We start from the raw sequence: 14628 nt of genomic DNA, 5'->3' as shown, positions 1-14628 counted from the left end.
ACTTAATAATTATTTCCTATCAAAAATATAGCTATAAAAGAAAAATCAGTGGAAGATATCTTCAAATAAAATCTAGAAGCAATATATGTTCAAATCTATCCAGATTTTTAAGGGTACTGTGTATCTGCTACTATTGTGGGAATTTGATTATGATAATAATCAAAATGCACCTTTTTAGAAACATCATCGCTTGATATACCTGCACTCAAGAATATTGATTTACATCTTCGTAATTTAGAGAAACCTTCTCTTTCTTCAGTTGGACAAGACTCATCAGGATTAAATTTTCTTCAGCTGTTTCTTATGTTCAAACACTAACCTGAAATATAATTTCCAATAATGTCTGATGAAATAGGAAAAAGGAAGGAGGGGGGGGGGGGGGGGGGGAAAGGCCCATGAGACTAGTTAAATAAGACACTTAGCATTTGAAAATTATTAATTTTTAACCTGTTTTTCAAAACCTTTGAAGTCCTTGTCTCCAAGTATGACAAAAAGGGATTCACAAAGACTTAGAAGGTGCTAACCTGCCAAGCTTCCTTCTGTAGTCAGTATAGACAGGCGGGTCCTCCAAGGGCTAAGTGAGGATGCTAATCTTAGGAGCTCTGCATCATCCCTGGAGGAGACTCTTATTCTCACTCCACTGGTAGTAGAGGGCAACTGAGAAGACTGGCCTTTCTAGGCAAAAGTTAAGCTTTGCAGTTACCCCTCCTGAGCATCCCTGGCATTTCTACATTCTCAGCAGCACTGTCAAATTGCAGGAAAGGTTGACAATTCTGGGATGAAACAAACTTCAGTAAGAACTTCCATCTGATTAGGAAATCAAGGGTCCTAAGGCTGTGGTTTTAGTAAATCACAGGGAGCTTCCTGGGAAACGACCCAGGAAACTATAAAATGTATCTTTCAGAAGTATTGAAAACCAAAGTAAAGATTTTTGTTTTAATTTGAAGGCCTCCAAGTAATGAATTCATATGCTAATATCAGGTTATTGTGCAAAGGCTAAACCCCTAAACTTCTAGCCAGTTTCTTTCCTGTAAACACTTCTTTAAAGTTGCACATTCTAGATACAGAAAGGAAGAAAGAGTGCCATAGTTTGAAAGGAGAAACATGGGAGATACAAAGAAAGAAAAATGAGAGAGGAGGAAAAAAAAAGGAAAAAAAAAAGAAGAAACTTAACTGTTTCATTTGCTAGTGTATTTTAGTCTTCTAAATGCCATAGTCTAAGGGAGTCTAACAGAAAGGCATGAATACATTTGTGTAAATGAGTATCAAATGAGTATCAAATGAGATGTATCCCTTAGGCTCTGGAAAGTTGCCACTGCAATTTTCTGTAGGTCTTAGAACAGTGCCTCTTATAAAAAAATTAAAATCTCAAGCTTAACAGAGGGAAACTCCATGTCATTTTAACGTTTAATTTCATAATGCAGTTCAAAGCAAAATGGCAGCATGGAGAACGTTCCTAGAAATGTAAGGAAGCAGAACAAGTACTAATCTAATGCCATCGTTAAACGCTCTGAACGTGAGAGATGTCAAAATTTCACGCTCAGAAGAGCTTTCTATCCTTAGCATTGCACATAAAATTTGGCATTCATCTGTCAACAGAAATGAACGTTTGTAAAAATGAAGCAGAAATTTTAAGTAATAATTTTGAAGAGATACTAAAATTCATTTTCTTTTGCCAAATACCTTGCTAGGTAGGAAGACTTTTCTCTCATCAGCAAATTTTCTCTGAGGAACTTACAATTACAAAAAGGTATAGATATAATTTGTGAAAATACTCCTCATAACTATGACCTGTATAAAGGAGTGCAGGTATGTGCATAAACCTGTATACCTTCCATGGGCATATTTAAAACGGGATTTACCCTGTATGTAAATGTTGTCCAGATCACAAGACAGACTACCAAAATCTGTATGAAAATTGTCTTTTCCTCCCTAAATATATGCATTGCACATTTCACATATATTTATAAATTTGGAGAAATGTATTTATGCACTTTATAAAGATCATTACAAAATAAACTGAATTTCAATAGTGTGCATAGACAGCACAAAATAAGATTAATTTGTATGAAATATGGTTCTAATATATTCTAAAGTAAGTGAACATAAATTAACCATATTAAGAAAAATAAGGAAAAAAAGTTACATATTGCTTCCTTTATGTACCATAATGTTTTTGGATATTTTCCAAACATTTATCAGAAAAACTGCTTCAAGACACTATAAAACACTTCTATACATTTTCATAAGTGTTCCCATCCCCTCCAATATTCCTCCCCCAAATAAAGTAGAACATATGCTTATGAAAATATCTTCCACATTTCCTCTTCTTGATGTATCCAATATGCATATCAATTTTTTTTTGCCATACATCACTTTACCATATATCACATTTTCATACATATACTTTAAACATAATCAAAATATTTCAGAACATATTGCTTCTACCATAGGAAACACAGGAAAATCTGCCATCAGTGGTCACCCAAGAGACCAACAAAAAAAATAAATCATTGCTTAACAGAGGTGGTCTTTTTCTGAAGTCAAAGCAGCAGAGTACATTCAATACTTGTGGGAATACTTTGGTTCGGTTTCTTTAAGACAAGAAATGGCTTAAACAGGGTGGTCCCATGAATAACTCCCTGTCTCACTTACTCGATGATAAACTCAAATAACAACATAATAAGCCTTGCCCATATGTGATACAACTCCATGTGGGCTTGACTGATCCTAAAGGTGCATAGACCAGCAAGTCTGAAATGCAGAACTGGCTTACCCTTCATGAAGGTCTTTTGGCCTATTTTTTTAAAGTATCAAACAAAACATAATTTTGAACAAAATGACAATGGTGGTGTAAAAAAGGGTCTTGTTAACAAGTGCTTTACAGTTGCTTTACAATTGCCTTTTTTCAAAATAAAAGCAAATCTTCTTTGTCTCTTCTATTTTTCCATATCCAGCTTTTATCAATAACTGAAAAGAAAAAAAAAAGGGGGAGTGAGAAATAAACCAACCCTCAAATCTTTCAAATGTCCCAGATTTATTTGTCATAACCTTTACTTCTTCGCCAATTGTCACCACACCCATGTACTCAAGGTCCTGCAACTTTTACATCACTCATTTCTGAATTAACCACCATCACCTTTTTTTTCCCCCCTTGGCAGCATCTTCAAGAATGACCTTGCAGTTTCTACTGAAGAAGTCCTGGTAAAGTTGGACGCCAGAAAAAAAGAGTTAGGAAAACACAAGAGAGGAAGAATAGTGGAGGCACGTGGACATGGGGACTGATCAGGGAGGAGGCAGAGGAGTGGGAACACACACAGCTTTCAGGGAGAAAAAGAAACATTGGGATCTCAAGAAGCAGCTGAAGAGAACAAAGTAGTACATTTAAGAGGGTATAAAGACTCGTACCAGTCAGCAAGAGTCTCCCCCTAATATCAGCACTTCCTTCCACTCTCCTGGACAAGTGAAGCGTGTCTGGCAAGTTGAGGCATGGGCAGACCTTGAGGTGATGCCTGGGACCCCATAAGACCATCTCGGCAGGCACAGGCGAAAGGGAGGCCCCCGAGAAATTTCACAGCTAATTGTGAGAAGGCAGAGGGACTTTTCTTGTTTTGTTTTGCTTTTCATTTCATAATCCCTGGGGCTTTCAGAATAAAGCTTTGAGTGTAATAAAATATTTCCTGCTAGAGAAGATCATTCTTACCAACCACAGAAATCCCCCGCACATTCTTTCTAGTGTTATGAAGTACTTGCCCAAACTATTTGCAACTGCCAGGCCCAGAAAACTGTCATTAAAAAGCAACAAAGTCTATGAGCCCACCCACTTTTGACTTGGTTTGCAATCTAAGGCTTTTGTCTGCTGTTGGTCTCCTCTCAGCTCATGCATTTCTGGGCTATGAGTGGTCAAGAACACTTGCTCTTTCCCTCTCCTTCAGATGCACATACACAGATTTTTGGCCAACCAAGGCCGTGTGCAGTGCTGTCAAATGCAGACAGCCTCATTGTCATTAAGCCTTTGTTGCTCCTATACTAAAGAAGCTGCAGTTTGCTCAATGTCAGCCTGACGATGGGGCCACCTGGAAGCCCTTTTTCCTACAGACACCTGGGCCTCTGGGAAATTTATCCCTGTTGGCACCCCAAGGAAACAAAAACTTTGGAAAATCCTTTCAGGCACTCTGCAAGGGATGGCAGTCGCTCTCTGAAAGGTCTTCAAGCAGTCATTTAAGTATCACTGACTGCAGTTTCATCATTGCATTTGAGACAAGCGAAGACAGGGCTGCTGGTGGGAGAGGGACAGTCTGACCTTCATGGTGCCCTGCTGAGCATGACCAGCACCCCCATGGGCCACTTGATGAAGCGGGCAGGGAGTCTGTCTGGCCCAAAACCAACCCACACCCACGTGTATTTTGTTTTTTCCCAGTGAAAGCAGCTTCTGGGTCTGGCTGACTGTCCACGCAAACACAGAAACTGCAGAAACACCCAGGACAGGAAGGACAAGTGAGACAATTAACTCCTTCCAGCAGAGCTGCTACCCAGGGCAGTTTAAAATGATCATGAAACAGCAACCTGAAATATGTCTGAAACTAATTCTTTCAGAGATATCATGCCAGATGCTTCTTAGCAGCAGTGTCCACAGAAAAGAATCTGAGAAAACTGTATTAATCTTCAAAAAGATGTTAAATTTCAACACTGGATGCAGCCAGAGGACATGGTGAGGTAGAAAAAACCTGGGCAGTCTTACTAGTCTGTTGTCAAGATTATCCCGTCTTAAACTATAACAGTAAGGACCTCACACACTTTCTAGGACTCAAATTTTTGAGAAGCTTATGGGAGCAGAAGGGACTTAAGAACTTTCCACTTCATGGAAAAAATTGACAGGGTATCAGAAGTAATTTTTCAAGTATGACATTCAAATGCCTTGGGAAGCGCGCACCAGAAACCCAATGGTTGAAAAAGCCCCCCAAAACAAAAACATCCAAAGACAAAAAGCCCCTTGAACTCAGACTGGCTTGAGCAGAACCAGACGGTGCAGAGGACTGACTCTGTATCAGCGGGAAGCGCAACCCAGCCCTCCTGCCCCAGCATCTTCCTCCCTGCCCAGCTTCTCAAAATCTAGGAATCCATCAGATCAAAACCACCATGCAACTATTTCTACTTTTTCTGCTTTAAAATATTTTCAAATGGCTAAAGTAATTCTATAATAAAAAGCTTTGCTGTTTGGATGAAGCTTTATATGCCAAATGTTAGCCTGGAATTAGTATTTATAGCAGAGTTTTAAGTCTCTGAAAATAGGGATTTATATTTATAATGGAAAGGTTGACGAGTTTTTACTGTAGCTGTATTAGCAGACCGTCCTATAATAAAAAGGTGTCATTTTAACAAGAGCACTTATAATAGCAGTATAATGTAGTTAGGAAAGAATGAACTTTACAAGGTGAATGTACAATTTAACACAAATACTCATGCCAAAAAATCAAACAGCAGATCACAAGAGCAGTCTATTTAGCATACAGTTTCTCATAGACCATCTGATTTTATAGACTTTTACCAATGAGAAATACAACATCTTATTCCATAAATAAGAACTGTTAAAGTCTTCATCCATTTTAATAGCTGATGTCACGTTTATTTGAAAGAAGTTTATAAACAGAATTCAACGGATTAATAAATTGCATCAGTGGTAGTCAGTGGAGTAACAGTATAATACTAAGAGGAGCTGTACATGCAAATTCAATAAATTTCAGATTTTTTTTAACGCATGTCACTTAGAACATAGTATCAAAATGTCCTTTTAGGAGTTAATAAAAAAGAGGACAAATTCTGATTCCACAGAAGAGACAGGAAACCTCCTTGAAAGGTGAAGGGAATCCTAAGAAGAAATCAGGGATTTTTCTACAGATCACATAAGTAAATACAGTGTAAAAAACAGGATTATGTGTTTCCCTCCTCCCTTGTATCAGCATAAAGCTGTAAAAAATAGCTTTGTACAAGGGGTTGTGGTGGAGAAGATCCCCCCAGACCCAGCATACAGGCCAGCCAGCAGTCTTCAGAAACACCAACCTGTAGCTACTCTGCAAAGCTATAGCTGGGGCAACTGTTGCACCCCTAAAGCTCCTCTTGCAAAGGGACTCCTATAAACAATGCAATTATCAGCATCATTTCCTCTGTCCCATTCTTGTACTTCTCTTCTATCTCGTCTCTTCAAAGCTGTGCCAGAGCTCCTCTCCTAGCACAGACGGGAGTGTATTTCACAGGGTGGGCTGCGTCTGTCATGCAATATATGCAATACGGCTTTTGACAGCACAAGGAATCACTCACTGAAGCCTACAAGCTCTCATTCAGACCATGGTTGGCCACACAGCCCTGCACAAAGTCCCCCTTAGTGGCACTACTCCCAGGTCTTCCCACAGTGTAAATCTGTGGAGCTGTAATGAGGGCTAGACCTAAAAGTGGTCTTTCCAAAAAGAAAAAAAGTCGTTGCCAGCAAGTACTCTTGTGAAGTACTCCCTGTAGGGCAATGAACCTGTCGGTCAATAAATATAAAAAAAGCCCTAGTTCCACAAAAGCTTACACACCTGCTTAAATTTAAGCCCCTGAGTAGTCCCTCTGCGTGTCAGTGGGCCTTCTCACTTGAAACCACACAAAATCCATAAGTGTTTCTAGGATCAGGAAACAAAGCACAAAAGTTGCTGGTCTTCTCCCACACCATCTAGAAGAATTAAAAGCAAATCCTCCCAATTTGTAAAATTCATCGTAAAAGAAGACTACATTGTGTGGCTGTTTCAATACTGTAGGAAAAACAATACAAGAGAGAAAAGAATGGCTACCTGATTTTTCTTCACCCTTATTTCAAGTTCAGTGTTGCCTTTTGCTTTCTCTTACTTTTTTTTGCTTTATTTCCATAGATGAACAAACTTGTAGTATCTTACTTGTTTTTAACTTATCCATTTCATTTTGTAATAACATTAAACAGAGTGAAATAGCAGCTGATTATTACTTCCACTGTTCCTTTAAAAATAATTTTCTGGGAAAAGAAAATATGGTATACCCCTTGACTGCTTAGATCTCCACAAAACTTATTGGAGTTTGTTTATTTCTTACACTGAGGTGATACTGTTAAAACTAGATGTCAAGACTTAGAGCCAGTAAGTGTGTCATATTGATAATATGAGAAGACATCCATAGCAGAGAGTCTCAAGGGTCATACAGTGACCAGGTGCCGTGGTTTAACCCCAGCAGGCAGCTCAGCCCCACCCAGCCGCTCACTCACTCCCCCCTGGTGGGAGGGGGGAGAGAATTGGAAGAGTAAAAATGCAAAACCTCGTGGGCTGAGTTAAAGACAGTTTAGCAGGTAGAGCAAAAGCCGTGTGCACAAGCAAAGCAACATAAGGAATTCACTCACTCTCTCCCATCGGCAGGCAGGTGTTCAGCCATCTCCAGGAAAGCAGGGCTCCATCACACGCAACGGTTACTTGGGAAGACAAATGCCGTAACTCCCAACGTCCTCCCTTCCTTCTTCCCCCAGCTTTCTATGCTGAGCATGACATCATATGGTATGGAATATCCCTTTGGGCAGCTGGGGTCAGCTGTCCCAGCTGCGTCTCCTTCCAGCTGCTTGTGCACCCCCAGCCTACTTGCTGATGGGGCAGTAAGAAGCAGAGAAGGTCTTGACTCTGTGTAAGCCCTGCTCAGCAATAGCTAAAATGTCCTTGTGTAATCAACACTGTTTTCAGCACAAATCCAAAACACAGCCCCATACAAGTTACTATGAAGAAATTTAACTCTATCCCAGCCAAAACCAGCACACCAGGTGATGGGACTCCACAACCTGTTACTGCAATTGCAACGACACTTAAAATAAAGTGGTAGAATCCAGTGTGGACTTTGAATACTCCCATAGGAAAAAAACATTTTATGGACACTAATTGTATGGAAAGAAATTTCTCTATTTTAAGTAACATTTTTCATTAGCTAGAAATATATACAAAATTATTATTAACATATAAATATATATATTTTTAAGAGTCATGGTTCCAGATATACATTTTAAAAAACCCTTTGGACAACTGCAATCTGTGCAAGATGACAAGTGCAGCAGCAGCTTTCCAATAATTCATTAAACAGAACTGGAGGATTAGCTGGTTGATAAAGACACTCCCTTTGTGGATAACATACTACAGTAAGGCATGAGTTCTGTCCATCATAAAGAAATTATTAAAAAAAAATCATTATACCTAGGAAGTGAATGTTAAATGTTGGAATTCTTTCTTTAATATCAAATGAAAATTATTTCTCTTACTGAGATTGATCTTCATCATCTGGCTCATAGTCTGGAGGAATAAGCAGTTCCTCGGGACACAAAAGCTAGTGAATTTTTAATATAGTATTGTATATAATCATGAGTTTGTTAGACCTCTTTCTCATTGCTAAAGCCTTATGCAGCTTGCAACCATTCATTTTATTTTTTTCTCCTACATCAGCAGCTGAAGGAACATACATTAACTATACAGCAACGCTTTTCATTGTCCCATTTCCAGATTTAGAAAAATATGACATAAATTTGATGCTTGATCCTGAGAGAGTCTAGCTCCTTCAACCCTTAATTTTTAAAGAATCAGAAAGCCAATGAAAGCTCGTATCTTACAGCACCTTGTCAGCGTGCTCAACTGAACTCAAGCACTGTTGATCAGCTCCTGTTATTGGATATTGATTCCCCTGCAAAAGTGACTAATTCTGTTCAAAAAGCTGGGTAATTCAGTGTGCTCACCTCACAGTGCACACATGTTTCCCATTAAAAGCCATCAGAAAGTAAGCACACGTATTTAAGGAATGAGTTGTGTTCCTTTATGCATGTTTGTTCCATAAAATAAATTTTTTCCATCCCATGAAATCGAACAACCTTATGTCCACTGCAGACAACGGAAAAAAGTCATTGACTTCAACATGCTTTACATCAGGCCCTCTTCTAGCTGTTCCAGGCACAGATTTCCCAATGCCTAATGTGGGCTTAGTCACTTGAAATCATTCAGGGCTTTTATAACACTTCATTATGTATGATACAACTTCTTTCACAATAAATTCTTTCAAATACAGCTTTGTTCAGAGAGACAAGCTAACGATTAATTCACTATGTGTATTTAAGAACTGCACTCTTCTCTAGAGAAGGTTAAAGGTGAATTTGCTGCAACTAATACCTGTAATTTAATCACCAAGTTAATTTCACGTAAGAATATCAGTGGTTTATTTTGGGAAAAATACTTATACGAAACATTATGAAAAAAGTTTAAGAGTGTAAAACCATATTGTACAGTTTAAAGTGTTACTATTACCATGAATTTGTGAGAATATAACAAAAAGGAATTAGATTTCTTAAAACCAGAGGAATGCTATTACCCCAAGAAAAAGAGTAGAACTTCCCAAGCTGGTCACTCTCTCTTTGCTTCCTTATATGGCTGGATCTACAACGGACCCTTCTTCAGCCCACTTTTGATGGGTTTCCTTGTAAAATTGTGAAGAAAGATCACACATGTGAACAAATCAACTAACATTCAACCTATCCAACTTAAAATTAAGGTACTTAAATGCTTTCCTACTATCCAGATTTCAAGATAGAGAGGGACTTGTCTGTCCCTCTCTAAACACAGAATTTGTCCAAACTTACTTGCTGTTGCTGTCTCTTTCTGTTTCTAATCCAGGTTTCATCAAATTGAAGGCCAAAGTTTCTTTCTTTTATCAGTCACTCATAATTTTTATTTAAATTTCTCAAGCTTTTGGCTTGAGAGATTGAAGCTGTTACACTGTTTCTCTTCCACATCCCTCTAGCTTTGCATCCATACTTTTGCTACATGGTACCTACCAGCACTGCAGTTATTTAACTATCTGGTTTCAAAACTCCTGTGGGTTGTTTGTGGCTAGTTCAGATATACGCAAATCTCAAGGGCAGAAAGGAACACAGCGAACATCCATCACAGCCTATCACAGTCCATAGGACTGCTCTGCATCAGGTCCTGCCTTAAATCGAATGGTTATGCTTGAATTAGCCCGGGGCTTTTAGGAAAAGCAAACAAACAGCTATATCAGTATCAAAGTTACCCATACTAGGGAACCCAAACCAACCTTCATTATATGGTTCCAGGGTTCTGATTTTTAAAAATGCTTTACTTTCAGGATGAATTTTTTTACTTCAGGTATCACATTTCAATTCTCCAAAAGCTCATTATAAACAATATTATTAAAATAATTATAATGGGGTTTAAAAAAGGGACTCTCTTCTCTGTTAAACAAGACAGCCTGTCAGAGAACGAGATAACTAGTTAAATGCCATTGATGAAAGATTTCATTTGTGATAAGTTCAATTCCCTGTCCTACACCTGGGGGGATTCCAAAGTGATTAACTCCTTTTCAAGATTGCAAGGCAATGTGCTTCCTCCCCAGGCTATTCCCACTCTGTTTTCCCATGTGCAATGCATTCACTCAAGTTCCACTCACTTCTGGCACGGAGGCAACAGTCATTATTATTGAGAAAGCATCACCCTTCTTCTGAAAGCAATTCCTTCAGTGATTATTCCTGTAGAAAGCAGAGTTATGGCCTTGTTTTATACAGTGATCAAGACAAGCTATGGCAGATTTCTAGAGAAAGTCCCAATACTCAGGTCCCTCATGTTGTGTCCTGTCCCGCTGGTCCTTGGCTTATGAAAGAACAGACCTCCTGACTGCTGGGGCAGATGTCCCTCCCTCTTGTCCATACTTCCGCCAGTATATGCAGAATAAGAGGTCCAAAACTTAAGTATCTTCTCACAATATATCAAAATGGAATCCAACTTTTTTATCTAAAGATTTTTATAACTTTATTTTGGACAGTTGGCAATTTTCTCAATTATATTACAGCAAAAAGGGAGGAAATTACATTTTCTCATCTTACAGGACATTGCAAGAATAAACCCTTTAGGCAAAAGAATGCAGATCACCACAGAAACTAGCCAACATGAACACATAAATGGAAAGCTCAAAATAAAGCTGAGTCTATCACACCTAAAAAAGTACTTGAGATTACTCATATCTCGGAGACAGAAAAAAAGAAAAATGAAAAAGTATTGTTAGGATGAGTAGAATGAGTTGCAAGTTTGAAGTAAAATGGGATTTTGATTCTTTAATTATTTGGGCACAACATTTCTAAGAGTTAAGATTCATTTTCTTCCTGTCTTAAACTGAATGCAGGTGAGTTTTAGTAGTTGTTTTAAATAGAATGAAATCTAAAATTGTTAAAAAAGAAAAGTGACAAGTGATGTTCTCTAACATCTGTTCATGCATATGTAATAAAAAGCTTTATTCTTTTAAAAATACCGAGGATTCCTTCATCCTCTTTTTTTCCACCTCTGGCTCCCAACCTCTGATGTCGTATTCTCTGTTCAGGGAGAGCTGATGGAACTAGGATAAGCAATAACTTCATATTCTCCATAGCTTGTTAACTCCTTCTCTCAAGTTACAGCAATAGTTTATGATGTGCCTGATGTCATTAGAACTGTAATGGTTAATTACTAGATACTGCAGAGAGACAAAACCTGGAGGCAACCTCTACATCTCTTTGCAACACAGGAGTGTAGGCTCATCTATAGGTGAATGGGGGCGATGATGATGAATGGCATAAAATTACTATTGTATACTGAGTAAGACAAGCCTGAATGCTCAATATCTGGCATTTAGCAAGAATTTTTTAAAATGCTATCCAGCATTTAGTTTGCTTGGCTGGTGCGTTCCTCCATTATAAATTATCTCTATGTATTAACCACTGCCCTCCTGGCAGGGACTTGAGCCAGCTGTTAATGGGTTTGTTGCTAGGGGAAAAAAAAAATTGTGTGTCCTTGACATGTCACTGGTATAAATAAATATTTTCAGAGAAGGATGTGAGCCTAGATGCTATAATTTTTACTTGACAGATTAGGACAACTGGGTTGAGAGCATCTGACAGCTAGATACAGTCTGATTTATAAGACTGAGTAGGGAAGCATGACAGACATATGTATTTATTAAAGATACATTTACAAAATGTCCCAGTTTAATTTGACAACTCTGCCAGCTAAGGCCTCAGGAAGTCCAAGGATATTATTCTGTACATACCATCATGACACTACAGTTTGAGTAGGTCTGTACATACCATCATGACACTACAGTTTCAGTAGAAGTTAAAATTCAGAAATAAATAGTTTTAGTGTCTTAAATTTATAAATTTTATGTACATCCATGAATCCATAAATTAAAACCAGCGTATCTTTTAACAAATAAATTACAGAAGCTGAATTATTGGATTACTTAGTGAATTATTGGATACTTAGTGGATATAGAAAAAAGCATATGTATAATACATATACAGTACTGTACAGTATTATTACTATTATATTCAAGTATATATCAGGAACCATACTTTCATGGCAACATCTTAACATAGCAATATTTTTGTCCTTTATTAAATTGGCAGCTACAAATTCAAACGGAGGAGGACATGCACAAGATTTTTTTTTTTTCCCTAGAAAGTTATGAGAAAAATATAGACATACTTCTACCACTGAAACAATACTTAGTCTGTCTTACTTTTGAAACTCAACTTTCTCACCATGGTCACTCCAACTCAACTCCTATTTATCTATCAGTCAACATTTCAGAGAACCAGACAAATTGTACTTTCAGTTTGTCTGGCTCCCTAAAAATTACTTCTTTTAAAGACATATTTTCAGTGTTTATTATTGATATAACCAATCTTCTAGGAGAGGAAAATAAAAGTAGTTAATCAATCAGCTCATCTGTTTGGCATTGATCTCTGCTTCCAGCATTTTGATATCTTCAAATAAGTGAAATCATATCCCTAATATTCCTACCCGCAGTGCTGGAGCTACAAAGATATCCATATGCCTTCATTTTAGGACAAGAGTATAGCTGCAGCGACATCAAGGCAGCAACTGACAAGCATTGTAGTTTAGATGAATGTAAAATCAAGCATATGTGTAAATCATGTGTGTTATATGATACCTATCACGGGACTCAACTATGGCAAACCATGAGAGAGAAATTTCCTCCTCATTTTAAAGAATGAGGCAAATCTTTATGAGATGAAACTTCATCAGGAAAGATGATGACATTCTTGCTTTCTTACTAAATTGTTACTAAGCCTTCAGGCTCTTTTTCAAACGTAAAATCTCCTGGGGGGAGGGGAGAGAAGCATCATGATTTAGGTTTTAAATTTTTTAGTGACAAGAATTTATTCTGCAGAATTTTAATGTCCTCTCTCCCCCACCTTTTCTGTTGAAATTCAAAGTATCAACCAACTCTTTGTAGAACCTCAGCATGCTGGTACCTACAGGCATCACATTTATAGTGCAAATCAGTACTGCAGCAAGGCCACTATAATCTCCACGCAGATATATATGGTAGATCTATACAAACAGTATTAGGTGTGTCCAGAAATCTCATCAAACTTAGGCTAGGCCAGACATTTGCACTGTTAAACAAATTTTATCCTCTCTTGCTAAAGAAGGTGATTGAACCAATACTGAACAAACAACCCAAAGTTAAAAAACAAAGAGCTAGCCTTAATAATAAATATTAAAGTTTTTTGAGAAAACTTTTCCAATCAGAATAAATGGAAAAGTTTCTCTCCTACGTCTAGCGTAACACTGCAAAGGAGGTAAGAAACTATGGGAAAAAGGTGGGCCAGTTGGCAAGATAAGAACCAAATAAATCAAAAAACCTCACTATATATATGATATATATATGATATATATCTCATATATATCATATATATGATGAAAGTGTTGCACAGTTCGAAGTAGCTGAATATAAACCAATCTTAATAACTATTTTAAACACATCAACTATATTATCTCCCAAAACAAAGCAATATTTTCGTCCTACTTTTCTGCAGCCCAACCTTTCTTTACCTGCCTAAGTTTCTCACTTAGAGACATGGCTATAACTCTTGTCCCACCCTGGGGAAATCCTTCACACTTTTGCCTATCATCTTTCTTACTGACAGCCAAGTACCAACTCTAAAATCAAAGAAGTGTTGTGCATCAATAGACCATAAATTAGTAACTTTGATAAACAAGGAGAGAAAGCAGTGCAAAAGAAACTGATATATCAAACAAAGAAAAAAATGGCAAGAAGTAAAGAAATGCAAAGACAACATTTTTTCTAAAATCAATTTCTTTGTTTTCCCCAAAGGGCAGCATTAATTTGTGGACCGGAGTTGTTAAAAGTCATCCCTAATAAGTAGAACCATTCATCCACAGCAAGCTTTCGCTGAATTTCAAGTCCTTTAAAAAAAAAAAAAAAATCTTTACATGCTGTTGCTATATGCCTGGGGTCCAGTGTGTTTACAATGTATCAGGATAACTCAGATGTGTGCTAAGATGCTAATAAAGATGCTGGATGTAGTTAAAGGCACAGATTTGCCACGGGTAAAATTTGCCACTCCATTTGTGTGGTGTGAGAGCAAAGAACAAAAACCTGTCAAGTTTGCAGCCAGGTACAAGGCACCGGGGGGGACCTCAGGGGGAGCCGAGAGCCCACAGCTCACGTGACAGCAGCTGACGAGACCTGGGTGGGGCCAGGAGCAACGGCAGCCAAGCCCCCCCC

Source organism: Aptenodytes forsteri, unplaced genomic scaffold (genome assembly GCF_000699145.1).
Source record: "Aptenodytes forsteri isolate BGI_AS27 unplaced genomic scaffold, ASM69914v1 Scaffold2, whole genome shotgun sequence".
In the NCBI taxonomy this organism is placed as follows: Eukaryota; Metazoa; Chordata; class Aves; order Sphenisciformes; family Spheniscidae; genus Aptenodytes; species Aptenodytes forsteri.
Note: the sequence above shows the minus strand (reverse complement) of the source record.